This window comes from Anomaloglossus baeobatrachus, chromosome 8 (genome assembly GCF_048569485.1).
Source record: "Anomaloglossus baeobatrachus isolate aAnoBae1 chromosome 8, aAnoBae1.hap1, whole genome shotgun sequence".
Taxonomy (NCBI): domain Eukaryota; kingdom Metazoa; phylum Chordata; class Amphibia; order Anura; family Aromobatidae; genus Anomaloglossus; species Anomaloglossus baeobatrachus.
Genome location: NC_134360.1, coordinates 228,233,463 through 228,246,625, shown reverse-complemented (window position 1 = coordinate 228,246,625; position 13,163 = coordinate 228,233,463). Strand labels below are relative to the sequence as shown.

Genomic DNA, 13,163 nt, shown 5'->3' with positions numbered 1-13,163 from the left:
CGGATGTAACGCTCACCTCCAGAGGGTGCTGGTACACTAGAATCGTGTAAAGCTCTTAGGTGTTGTGAGGTGCTTGCCCACTAGGGGTCACTAGTACCAAGGCGGGGATGGTCTGCAGAGGAATCGATCAAGCTGTCAGAAGCCAGGAGGTCTCGTCAGTACAGAGGAGTAAGAGAAGCCGAGGTCACGTGCAAGCCGGTGGTCAGTAAGCTAGGAAGTAGCGTCAGGTACAGAAGGGGATCAGAGCCGTGGTCAGAGTACAAGCCAAGGTCAGGAGCCGGGAGGACACAAAGGTACAGAAGAGAAAGCGGGGCCAGAGTCACACAACAGGTTGAGGGTCAGGGAGACGGGGGATACAGACAATACGGGAGGGATGGAGATCAGGGAATGGGATGCAAGGTAACAGGACAAGATCAGAACACCAACAGAAGTGTGCACTGCAGAGCAGGAACTATTACTGGCAACAATAATTATTGTCCCGGAATAAAAAGAAACCACTATGGATAAATAAGTCTGTACAAAGTATAATAAAACAAAAACAAAGGGCGTTTAAAATCTTGAAGGCTGAGAATACAGAAATAGCATTTCAGGAGTATAAAGATATCAATAGGAAATGCAAAAAAGAAATCAAACAAGCAAAACTAGCTACTGAAACAAAAATCGCCAATGACATTAAAATAAATCCCAAAATCTTTTATAAATACATTAATGCCAAAAGGAAAACAAAGGATAGTATCGGCCCCTTAAAATATAATAACAAGTTAGTTATAGAGGACAAACAAAAGACTGAGATATTCAATAGGCATTTCTCATCTGTGTTCACCAAGGAACTGACTGTACCAGGGATCATTCAACAAGTGAAAAATCAAAGTTCACCACCCAATATAATTAATTTAACACAAGAAGTACGCCTACATCTGAGTAAATTAAACATTGACAAATCCCCAGGGCCAGATGGCATTCATCCACGAATATTGAGGGAATTGAGCTCCGTAATCGACAGACCGCTGTATCTCATCTTCTTAGACTCGCTTGTAACAGGGTTGGTGCCTCAGGATTGGAGGATTGCTGATGTGGTACCGATATTTAAGAAAGGTAAGAGGATAGATCCAGGCAACTACCGTCCAGTAAGTCTGACATCAGTAGTATGCAAAGTTTTTGAGGGCATTTTAAGGGATGACATGCAAAATTATGTTGCAGAAAATAATATAATAACTGACAGACAGCATGGATTCATGAAAGATAAGTCGTGTCTAACCAAGATGTTGGGGTTCTATGAAGGGTTAAGTGCAAACCTGGATATTGGTAATGCAGCTGATGTGATTTATTTGGACTTTGCAAAGGCATTTGATACTGTACCACAATAGCCTTATACTAAAGCTCCAGAAGCAAGGACTAGGGGAAACTACATGCAGCTGGGTAAGGAATTGGCTAAAAGATAGGAAACAAAGAGTAGTCATAAATGGTACATTCTCTAAATGGGCCATAGTCAGCAGGGGGGCCGCAGGGATCTGTGCTAGGACCGATTCTTTTTAATCTCTTTATTAATGACCTTGTGGATGGGATTGATAGTAAAGTGTCAGTCTTTGCTGATGACACCAAACTATGTAGGATATTAAAAACTCACCTTGATAGTATAATATTACAAAAAGATCTGGATAAGATGTCAGAATGGGCAGATACTTGTCAAATGAGATTTAATGTTGATAAATGTAAAGTAATGCACCTAGGACGGAGTAATCCTATAGCTGCGTATACATTAAATGGAAGTAAACTCGGGACTACAGAACAGGAGAAGGACTTGGGTATTCTCATTACAAATAAGCTGAGCAGCAGCACTCAATGTCAGGCAGCAGCTGCTAAAGCAAACAAGATTCTAGGGTGTATAAAAAGAGAGATTAGATCCCGTGATCCCAACGTATTGTCGCCCCTCTATAAATCACTTGAAAGGCCACATCTGGAATATGGGATCCAATTTTGGGCTCCACTTTTAAAAAGGACATTCAGAAGTTAGAGTCAGTTCAAAGGCGGCAACTAGACTATTACAAGGAATGGAAGGCCTCCCATATGATGAGTAATGGAGGCCGCCTATATGATGACTAATGGAGGCCGCCTGTATGATGAGTAATGGAGGCCGCCTATATGATGAGTAATGGAGGCCGCCTATATGATGAGTAATGGAGGCCGCCTGTATGATGAGGAATGGAAGGCCTCACATATGATGACAGGTTGAAAAAGTTAGATATGTTTAGCTTCGAAAAAAGACGTCTCAGAGGAGATCTCATTTATATGTATAAATACATGTGTGGTCAATATAAAGGACTGGCACATGACTTATTTCTTCCAAAGACAATACTAAGGACCAGGGGGCACTCACTGCGAGTGGAAGAAAAGCGATTCCGACAGCTAAATAGGAGAGGGTTCTTTACAGTTAGAGCAGCCAGACTGTGGAATACACTACCACAAGAGATAGTAATGGCAGATACTATAACAGCTTTTAAAAAAGGGCTGGATGATTTCCTCAGTACACACAACAGTGTTGGTTATAAATGACTTAAGGTGGCTTTACACACTGCAACATCGCAAACGGCATCGCTGTAACGTCACCGGTTTTGTGACGTAATAGCGACCTCCCCAGCGACATTGCAGTGTGTGAAACACATCAGCGACCTGGCCCCTGCTGTGAAGTTGCTGATCACTACACATCGTTCAGGACCATTCTTAGGTCCTTTGTTTCCCGCTGTGCAGCATGATCGCTAGAAAGTCTCAGTGTGTAAAGGGGACTTTACAGCGACTTCGTTAGCGACTTCCCTTTCAAAAAGCTGCTTTACAACGTCCCCAATGACTAGCTAGGTCGCTCTGCAGGTCCGGATCGCTGTTGCGTCGTTGGCCAGGTTTGCCTGTTTGCCAGCTCACCAGAGACTCACCAGCGACTTTGTAGCGATCCCGGCCAGGTTGGGATCGCTGGTGGGATCGCTAGAAAGTTTCAGTGTGTAAAGACCAAATGTAGAACTGGTGGAGGAGGGGAACTAGATGGACCTAGGTCTTTTTTCAACCTTAGTAACTATGTAACATTCCGGGTGAGACAGCTCCAAGATAAGGCAGAGCGATCCCCGGAACGAGGCATGATCGAATTGGCTCCTCCCACCGAGCCTAAACCCGGAGAATACAGACACCAAGAAAACACCAAGAACACAATGGCTCAGCAGAGAGCAGAGCCGTAAGTGAATCATGACACCGGGAAGATGCTCATCAAGTCGGAGGGAGTGCAGATGGAGCGGAGACTGCCGGACCCTCCTGGATCTGGACACCGCGCAGATGACTCCTGATATAGCGGTACAGTCAGATTTAGCAGACAGGGCAGCTTCAGAGAAGTTATAAATTCAAGTAATGAGATTAGTGGCAATATAAGAGTAAAAACAGCCGACATGTTCCCTTTAAGAGTGATTTTATATCCCGCCATCGAATGTCAGAACTTGTGCCGGTGATTTACGGCGGTTCTTGCTTGTTACACAGTCATGTTTTATAGGCACATAATCTCAGCTCTCTGTTATCATTTTGGGGCTGTTATTGGGGCTCGCTAAGGAGATTAAAAAAAAAATCCTGGGAAATTGATGTCGGCTTTCTGTAGCAGGTGAAAAGTGCATGCTAATAGAAGCCGCTGGTTGCGAAGGAGAAAAAGCTCCCACGGTCTGGAGTCTGACTACATCGAAGAGGCAGATTTATTAGCAGCCACCAAACAGTGTGTGCGACTCCAACACTCCGAACAGCTGCACCCATGCATCATTTTTATTGCCCTACAATTTCTGCCGATGACAGGCACAAGTAAATATTTTGGTTGGCATCTGTAGAATGGATTTGGTAATGGGCAACATTCGTAAATGACTACTCACTTTCTTTTTTCGCTACTTGGAGAAAACTCCTTTTATTGCTTTTGCCTTTCATTACCTGCAGCTTCTGCCTTGGTGTTTGCTTTGCTGCTTGGCTGTTCCCTGGCCTGATGGTGCTTTGTCCGGAGCTCTCATTCGTCTCCTGCTCCATCGTAGGTCATAAAGTGAGGACTAAGGCTGCTTTCACACATCCGATTTTTGCCGTCCGGCAAAAAAAAACTAATACAACGGATATGGCAAAAAAAACGGATCCGTTGCATCAGTTTTTCCCATGCGTTACTTCCGTTTTTTGATGGATCTGTTGTGCTACTGAGCATGCGCAGTTCAAAAAACCGGATCCGTCGTTGGATTCCGTCAAATGCCAGATGATGACGGATCCGAAGCCCATAGGCTTTCATTGTAACTCACGCCGGACGGCGCCAGATCTGGCGCCATACAGTTTTTCACTGGAGACAAAAAAACGCTGCAAGCAGCATTCCATCCGGTCTCCGGATCAGCTATTTACACCGGATCTTGCTGGATGCAACGCAAGGCCATACGGCACAATCCGGCGCTAATACAAGTCTATGGGGGAAAAACCGATCCAGCGGCAACACACGCTGAATCCATTCTTTCCAGTATTTACCGGATTGTGCCGTACGGCAAAACCAGATATGTGAAAGCAGCCTAACAGAAATATCGGCATATTACCCATCACCAGTCTGTCCATGACGATCTATGGGAAGTAGAAAGAGCACTATCCGTGGCGTTAGTGGGGTCGTGCCAGATTTTTGCTAGACTCTCCTTATGGAAGAACAAATCTGCAGAATTTTCCTTATGACTTTCTTTTTTTAAGGGGAACTTGGTAGCGATATTTTATGGAAGCAAGCAGTAGTAATGCTGTACAAGTATTAGGCCCAGACAAGCGTCACCGCACTGTCCTGGATCCCTTTCCCGGCGGGGATGTTTGGCTCTCTCTCACCTATCAGGCCGCCCTCCTGTGGCTGTCCCATCCCCAGCCCATGTTGTGGTCTCGCGGAAGCTTTGCATGCCTCACAGGCCTCCTGGAACTGCCCATAGGGTGCCACTGCACCCTGACCTGGAAATGACCTCTCAGCTTTGATGAGAGGCTGCAGGTATATAAGGCACCTTCCCCTTAAGGGAGGTGCCTGGGCAATGAGTCAGATGCGTTGCTAGTTCTCAAGTCCTATAGCACTGTTGCTGCTGCTGTGTTGTGCTAGATTCCGCTGCTGACCTGTTTCTGTGTTTGTGTGCTGCTGATCCATTGCTGCAGTCACCTCAAGTATGCTGCTGCTGTTACAAGTAGAACCTGCTCTTTACCCACCACGATACCCACTGCCGCATGTATCTTCACCAGCTGCTGCTAACGCATCTATCCATCCCAGCTGAAAAAATGGATATCTGCTGCTGCTGTTACCCTTCCTCAGAGACTGTCCTTCCCGTACCCCTGGGGCCAGCTGGCGCAGCACCAGTCTTCCTGAGTGGCACCCAGACTCAAACCTGCAGCGTAGCACCCTCACCATTAGAGGCTCTGGGGAAAACAAGGTGTGGTTCTGCAGCCAAGCCTTCTGAATTTTCTGTGTGCTGTGGCCCAGAGGGTCCGCTAATCCCCTGCTCGCCCTGTGAACTTAACAACAAGTCAGTAAGCCAAAACTCCAACGATACCAATACATACAAATTCTACTTGTGGAAAAATCCTCTCTATACAAAAAAAGACTGCAAGTGCACTGGGAACATATCTGTGCACTTGCAGTCCATTTCTCTTCTTGTGTTTTCCATACTGATGGGCACACCACACATTACATCACATCACTTTTATCATGTTAATCTTGGCTCTTCTTTTGGCTGGAGTGAAGCACAGCGTATGTGCAAAATTTCACAATGGCTCCAGACCAAAGAGGTATTATTGGAATTGTGGCACGGGGACCTATACATAACTACCATAAAATGAAGATCATGGGTTCCCTTTATACAATGGTGTCATATGGAGCAAAATGTGGTAACAGTTCCAGCACCAACTGTGGACCCTTAAGGCCCCGTTACACACAACAACATCGCTAACGAGATGTCGTTGATGGTCACGGAATTCGTGACGCACATCCGGCCTCGTTAGCGACGTTGTTGCGTGTGACACGTACGAGCGACTGCTAATGATGCAAAATACTCACCAAATCATTGATTGTTGACACGTCATCCATTTCCCAAATGTCGTTGCTCGTTTAGGCTACTTTCACACATCAGTTTTTTGCCATCAGGTACAATCCGGAAAAAAAAGGATAAAACGGATCCGGTATCGCATCCGGTTTATCCCCATAGACTTGCATTGTAACCGGATTGTACCTGATGGCTTTGCGGTGCATCTGGTTTTTTCCGGATGCGGCAAAATAATTAAATGCGGCGGCCGGATAGAACGTATCATGTAACGTTTTTTTGCCCCTTAAAAAAACCGCATTCTGCCGGATCCGGTACAATGCGGCATTGTATACAATGGTTGTCTATGCATGCCGGATCCGGCGCAATGCGGTTTAAACCGGATGCGGTGACCGCATCCGGTTTGGTAAACAGAGCATGCGCAAATTTTTTTTTTTCCATCATCACACAACTTATAAAAGGATCCAGCACATTCTACACACCTCCTGCCGTTCGTTCCTGACTTCAAGTTCTGCTGTCCTCCAGTCCAGTGCTCCAGGGAAGAGGTAATGTCCACAGTACTGTCCACAGATAACTGTTGTGAGCTGCGTACATGTACTTAGACATTTTTTTTTCTTTTTTTACAGGTGCAGTGTTGCGGTCAAGAGTTTGGTCCAGCCAGTTGCTGGGTACGTTCGGTTCTGTGCCAGTGTGAATTTCTTTGGAGGAGAGTGTTCCTGAGGTAATGTCCACAGTACTGTCCACAGATCACTGATGTGAGCTGCGTACATGTACTTAGACATTGTTTTTTCTTTTTTTACAGGTGCAGTGTTGCAGTCAGAGTTTGGTCCAGCCAGTTGCTGTGCGAGGCCTGTAATAAAAAAAGATATGTCGTCTTCTGGTAGCCCGCCCTCCGGTTCACAAACTGAGGTATTTATTTTTTTTTTGTTTTTTTTTTTTTAAAAAAAAAAAAAATTTTTTAAATAAACGACATTTACACAGGTGGCCGAAACATCACAGGAGATGCTGCCAGAAGAGGACGGAAGGGGTGGAGAAATACACGGAGCGGGCGGTCATAGTGTAAGTTTCATACAGGAATTGTTTACCACAGCACACCAAACACATAAGTAAATAATGTTTTTTTTTTTTCTTCACTAAAGGCTTCAACTTCTAGGGCTCACGATAGAGCTCCCCTAAGACCGTCCCAGGGTCGTCGTCGAGGTGGCGGTGGTCATAGTGTAAGATTTTTTTTTTTTCATATCTGTGTGAATTTATGTCTAATTTTTTTTTTTTTTAATTTCTTTTTTCTTTCTTTGAACAGGCATCACAGCGTGCTCCCGATTCTGACGGTGAGGAGGCCGGATTTATCAACATCGACCTCCTCATCGATGAAGTTAGAGAGAGGGAGCCGCTGTGGAACATGGGTGACCGCCGCCACGCTGATTCTATCGTAACCCGTCGACTCTGGGACGAGGTATGCCACGCAGCGATAGAAGGTTGGGGGGAGCTCAATTCTCGTGGCCAGAAGAAAGCGCGTAAGTATTCACAGTTCAGTAGGTTATGCTGCAGGATGTAATGTGTTGTATACTAACCACTTTGTGCTTTCCACTTTCAGGTGACAAACTTCAGAAGCGGTGGCGGTCTATCAGGGATCGCTTCAAAAAGGAGTTGAATCAAGAGATGCAGGCCCCAAGTGGATCCGGAGGACGCAGATCGAAGTACCGTTACTTTAGAGCCTTGTCGTTCCTCCGGACAACTATGGTGTGCAGAAGGTAAATATTCCCCACAATATGTACAAAGTATAATATTTTATGTCTGATTTTTTTTGCCTTTTTTTTTAGTCAGTGCCAATGTATAGCAATTAAAGTAATTATTGTTTTGTTTTTCCTCTTTTTAACAGCACTGTCTGCAGCACTCGGGAGCCTGCATCGAACCCGACAGGAGCGATCCCTGAACAGTCCGCCACTGGGGAACACAGGCACAGACCCCACCCATCTGAACCTTCCCTTCCATCTACATCTGTCCCATCCACCTGCGCTGGAGCTTCCCGTGAGACTTCATTACCTGAAGCTGCTGGTGACGAGATAGCTTTTCCCCTACCCCACCCCTCTGACACTGCTGCCCTCAGTAGAACACCTTTGGGTTCTGGGCGTCAGCGTCATAGGGGTCAGGAAAGGAACTATGCGCCCGAGTTCTTGCATCTAAATGCAGCCTTCCAGAACGCCATTCAATTATTAGCCGAACAAAATCGTTCTTGTTTTAGCTTCATAAATGCCAATATGGAAAAAAATACACACGAATTGTGCACGCGTCTGGACAGGCTGCATTTAGATGCAAGTAAATCACCCAATCATTGTTTTTTTCAAGCCGTACTAGAGCGCATGGAAAAGCTATCTCCTGACCAGCAGATGCATGTAATGCAAGCCACACGGCAGGCTCTGGCGCAGGTTTCCTCCCAACCACCTCCACCCACCCCTCCTCCAGCACCTGCCCCCCCTCCAGCCATTGTCCCTACTCCCTCTGCTGCCCAGTACCAGCCTGCTGCCCAGTACCAGCCTGCTGCCCAGTACCAGCCTTCTGCCCAGTACCAGCCTGCTGCCCAGTACCAGCCTGCAGCCCAGTACCAGCCTGCAGCCCAGTACCAGCCTGCTGCCCAGTACCAGCCTGCTGCCCAGTACCAGCCTGATGCCCAGTACCAGCCTGCGGCCCAGTACCAGCCTGCTGCCCAGTACCAGCTCCCAACCACATCTGCCCCTACACTTCCTACCCACTACCACATCTCGCCTTCCACACCCATCATGACCCCAACTCAAGCCACTAATTCACCCGCCACCTCTTCTGTCTCCCAATCCCTCCACTCCACCCCTCAATCCTTACCAAATCCCATCCCATCTCCTGGTTTCCCTCTTGGTTTCTCAACCACACCTTCACCTTCTGTTACTTCCCCACCACCACCACCAACACCACTTTCCACCCTCAATACTCCAACTGTGCGTGTGTTCCCACCTGTCAGCCCCTCCAGTACTATCTCCACCCCAAGCCCAAGATATACAAATTTATAATTTATGTATGTAATAAAAAATAAAAGTTTTTTGTTGAAAGTATTTATTTGTTCTTGTTTTTTTGGGGGGGGGAATATTATTTTGCAAGTTAAGTTAATAATAAGGTAATACAAAAACATAACATGTTGTAATTTGACGGTGTAAAAATTACAAATTTTTAAAGAGATTCAAAGATTAAAATTAACAAGGTTAACAAGATATATTTTAATTTATTTTTAACTATTTTTATTTGTTATAAAACTAAAGAAAAATCTTATACCATTTGATCTTGCCAATCTACTCTACCTTCTGGGGACACAAAATAGTCAGCATATTTGTCACGGATTGTTGAACAGGCAACACTACTCCTAAATCCAGGACTGGTGTAGTCAGTCAAAGAGGTGGATTCCAAACTCTGGTCATCCAAGGACAAAGGTTCCTTTGTTAAAACAAAATTGTGCAGTACCACACATGCTTTCACAATTTCATCCACAGTTTCAATGTTTAAATTAATGGCTGTTAACAACACTCGCCATTTGCTGGTTAGTATCCCAAAGGAGCATTCCACCATTCTTCTGGCTCTGGATAATCTGTAATTGTATATTTTTTGGGTTTGCGTCAATCCACGGCTTGCATATGGCTTTAATAGATGTTGGGAGAGTTGAAAGGCTTCGTCGGCCACAAAAACAAAGGGCATTGGGGGCTCACATGTGCCAGGAAGAGGTCTTGCAGGAGGGAAATCAAAAGTATTCCCATAGATTCGCCGCCCCATTGGGGACATTTTAAAGACCTGAGAGTCATTGGATCTCCCATATGCGCCAATGTCCACTGAGATGAATTTGTAGTCCGCATCCGTTATTGCCATTAGGACAATTGAGAAATACTTTTTATAATTGTAGTATTCTGACCCCGAAGCAGCAGGTTTCACAATTCTTATATGTTTGCCGTCCACTGCGCCAAGGCAATTTGGAAACTGACAAATGTTGTAGTATTGTTCGGCAATTGCAAGCCATCTGTCCCTGGTGGGCTGGGGGATGAAATCATCATGGAGGCAATCCCACAAGGCTTGGCAAGTGTCTCTAATGATTCCCGAGATGGTGGAAATTCCTAGTCGAAACTGGTAGTGAAGGGACGAAAGGGACTCTCCAGTTGCAAGGAATCTGTAAAGGAAAGACAATAATTATAAAAAAATAATAGCAAACACATTACAGTTAAAACTCAATTTAACAGGAGGATACAATTTAAAAAAAAAACTTACCTAAGCGTAACCAGCAAACGCTCCTCGGGTGTTATAGAGAACCGGCTGTAGGTGTCCGTTTTACGGATGTTGTCCGCAACAAGGCCAAGGAGGACGTCAAAATTATTCACTGACATCCGGACATAGCTTGTGAATTTTTCATCGTTTCCACGGAGCTCCAGGTATAGGGTTGAAAACACCCCACGTGTCAGTCTCTGGGCAGTCAGGGGATGGATCCAAAAGCGTCGATGTCGCTGACGCCTCAGTCGCTGTCGCTCCTTTTCTCTGACGATGATACCCAAGCGATTTGCCTCAAATATAAAATCTGCAGTGATCTTTGTGTAATTTGCAAGAATAACATCCATGGTTTCTGCTTGTCTCTGTCTTCATTCTGTAATATATGCTTCAAAATACTGTATATATACTATATTTTCCCAATAGCCAATCAGAATACGGAACGCGTTAATTGTTTGTTTAGTGTTAAAAAAACGGATCCGTAAAAAAACGGACATAACGGATGCAAAACGGATGCACACCGGACCCACCGGATCCGTTTTATTCCGGATCCGTCCCCAACGGATCCGCTTAAAAACGGATCCGGTGGGTCCGGTTTGCTCCGGTTTGCACAACAAAACCGGAAACGTTGGATACGGAAAAAAAAAGGACTGTACCTGAATACAGAAAACTGATGTGTGAAAGTAGCCTTAGGGTGCAGGTTGTTTGTCTTTCCTGAGGCAGCACACATCGCTACGTGTTACACCCCGGGAATGACGAACAACACCATACCTGCGTCCTCCAGCAACGAGGTGGGCGTGACTTTCATGCGGCTGCTCTCCGCCCCTCCGCATCTATTGGACGCCTGCCGTGTGACGTCGCTGTGACGCCGCACAAACCGCCCCCTTAGAAAAGAGGCTGTTCGCCGCCCACAGAGACGTCGCTAGGAAGGTGAGTTCATGTGACGGGTGTTAGCGATATTGTGCGCCACGGGCAGCGATCTGCCCGTGACGCACAGACGATGGGGGCGGGTGCGAACGCAGCGTGTAAAGCTCACCTTAGGTCCATGACTGCACAATTTAGTGCCCCACCCAATAATTGTACATATCAACATTCGCTTGGACCATAATCTCTGTGCTATCATTGTACATACAGGACATATAATCAGGATCTTGATCCTCATTGATAATTATCAATAAGATCTAACAGGGTATATGGGATCAGCCCAAGTAACAAATGACTGGCTCAAAAGTTGCCCTCAAATGTAGACGTCGTCTGCAGGACCTGGGCAAAATTACTGTCTAAGGCCCCCTTCACACGTTTGTGAAAATCACGCACGTGTTTCACGGACGTGTCAAAGGTGCGTTTTCCCCTCCGTGAGCCGTGTTTATGGCACTACGTGTGTTCTCCGTGTGTTATCCGTGATAACACACGGGGAACGAGAACTTTCTGCTCACCTGTCCCTGGCGTCGCTGTCCGTGGTGCTGATCTTCAGTTTCCGGTCCTGCCGACTCCCCGCTGCTGCTGCTTCCGCCGCAGTGAAGTGAATATTCAATGAGCATAATGAGCGGCGGTCGGCAGCAAGTGACAGCAACGGCAGAGACAGGAGGACATTAAAAGGTGAGTAATGTGTTGTTATTTTTTTTCTCTGACTCCGTGAGTTTTCTCCGATGCGTGTCACACGGGACCGCATCCACGCTACATCCGAGTGGTACGTGTGCTGCCGGAGAAAAATGGACATGCATCCGTGTGGAGCACACGGGCTCACGTCTGTTCCACACGGAGGCACGGGTCAATGTCTGCACACGTGTGTGTACATAAACCCATTGATTTTAATGGGTTTACATGTGCCCGTGTCTCCGGTACATGCGGGCACGGACCTAGCACGTATCGGAGACACGTGCGTGTGAAGGGGGCCTAAGCAGGAGAGCCCTGGAGAAAGGTGATCCACTGGGGTTGATAGACCCTGAGCCTTTTTGCCTGTAAAGCTGTGCGCACACGGTGCAATTATAGCACTTTTTTTATGTGTTTTTTGGTGCAGTTGTGTCACAAATCTGCAAGCAAATCCTTATGCCAGCAAAGTCAATGAACATCCTGACGTTTTGTGCACACGTTGAATATTTTCTCCTTGCAGGTTTGGTGCAGAAAATAATCTGCAGCATGTCAATTCTTTCAGTGTTTTTCACTCATTGAATTAAAACAAAAAATACATGCAAATATTCATCAAAAAAGGCGACAAAAACAAGGCAAAAATGTTGCAAAAATGCATCAAAATGTGACATAAGAAGAGGAAATAAACCACGCATTATTGCTCTGCGTTTTTTCCAAGAAATGCAGAAACGGTCCAGAAGTTTCTGCAACCAAATACTCAACATGTGCACATACCCTAAAGCATGCTTTACACGCTGCAATGTATCTTACGATGTGTCGGCGGGGTCACGTCGTAAGTGACGCACATCTGGCATTGTAAGGTACATTGCAGTGTGTGACAGCTACGTGCGATTGTGATTGAACGGTAAAACGTTCATCACACGCACGCCGTTGAATCCTGACGAATTGCACGTCAGGTTGTTCATCGTACCCGGGGTAGCACACATCGCAGTGTGTGACACCCCGGGAACGATGAACAGATCTTACCTACGTCCTGCGGCTCCCGGCCAGCAATGCGGAAGGAAGGAGGTGGGCGGGATGTTTACGTCCCGCTCAGCTCCGCCCCTCCGCTTCTATTGGCCGGCTGCCGCGTGACGTTGATGTGACACCGAACGTCCCTCCCACTCCAGGAAGTGGACGTTCGGCGCCCAAATCGAGGTCGTATGGAAGGGTAAGTACGTGTGACGGGGGTTAATCGTTTGTGCGGCACATGAAATAAAT

General features: G+C 46.2%; 1 protein-coding gene across 2 annotated transcripts in view; it reads right to left on the bottom strand.

Annotated features, from left to right (window-relative positions):
• The window catches only part of NEGR1 (neuronal growth regulator 1), a 672,070-nt gene that overhangs the window by 214,220 nt on the left and 444,687 nt on the right, over positions 1-13,163 (bottom strand). The gene's annotated exons all lie outside the window — the stretch shown is intronic.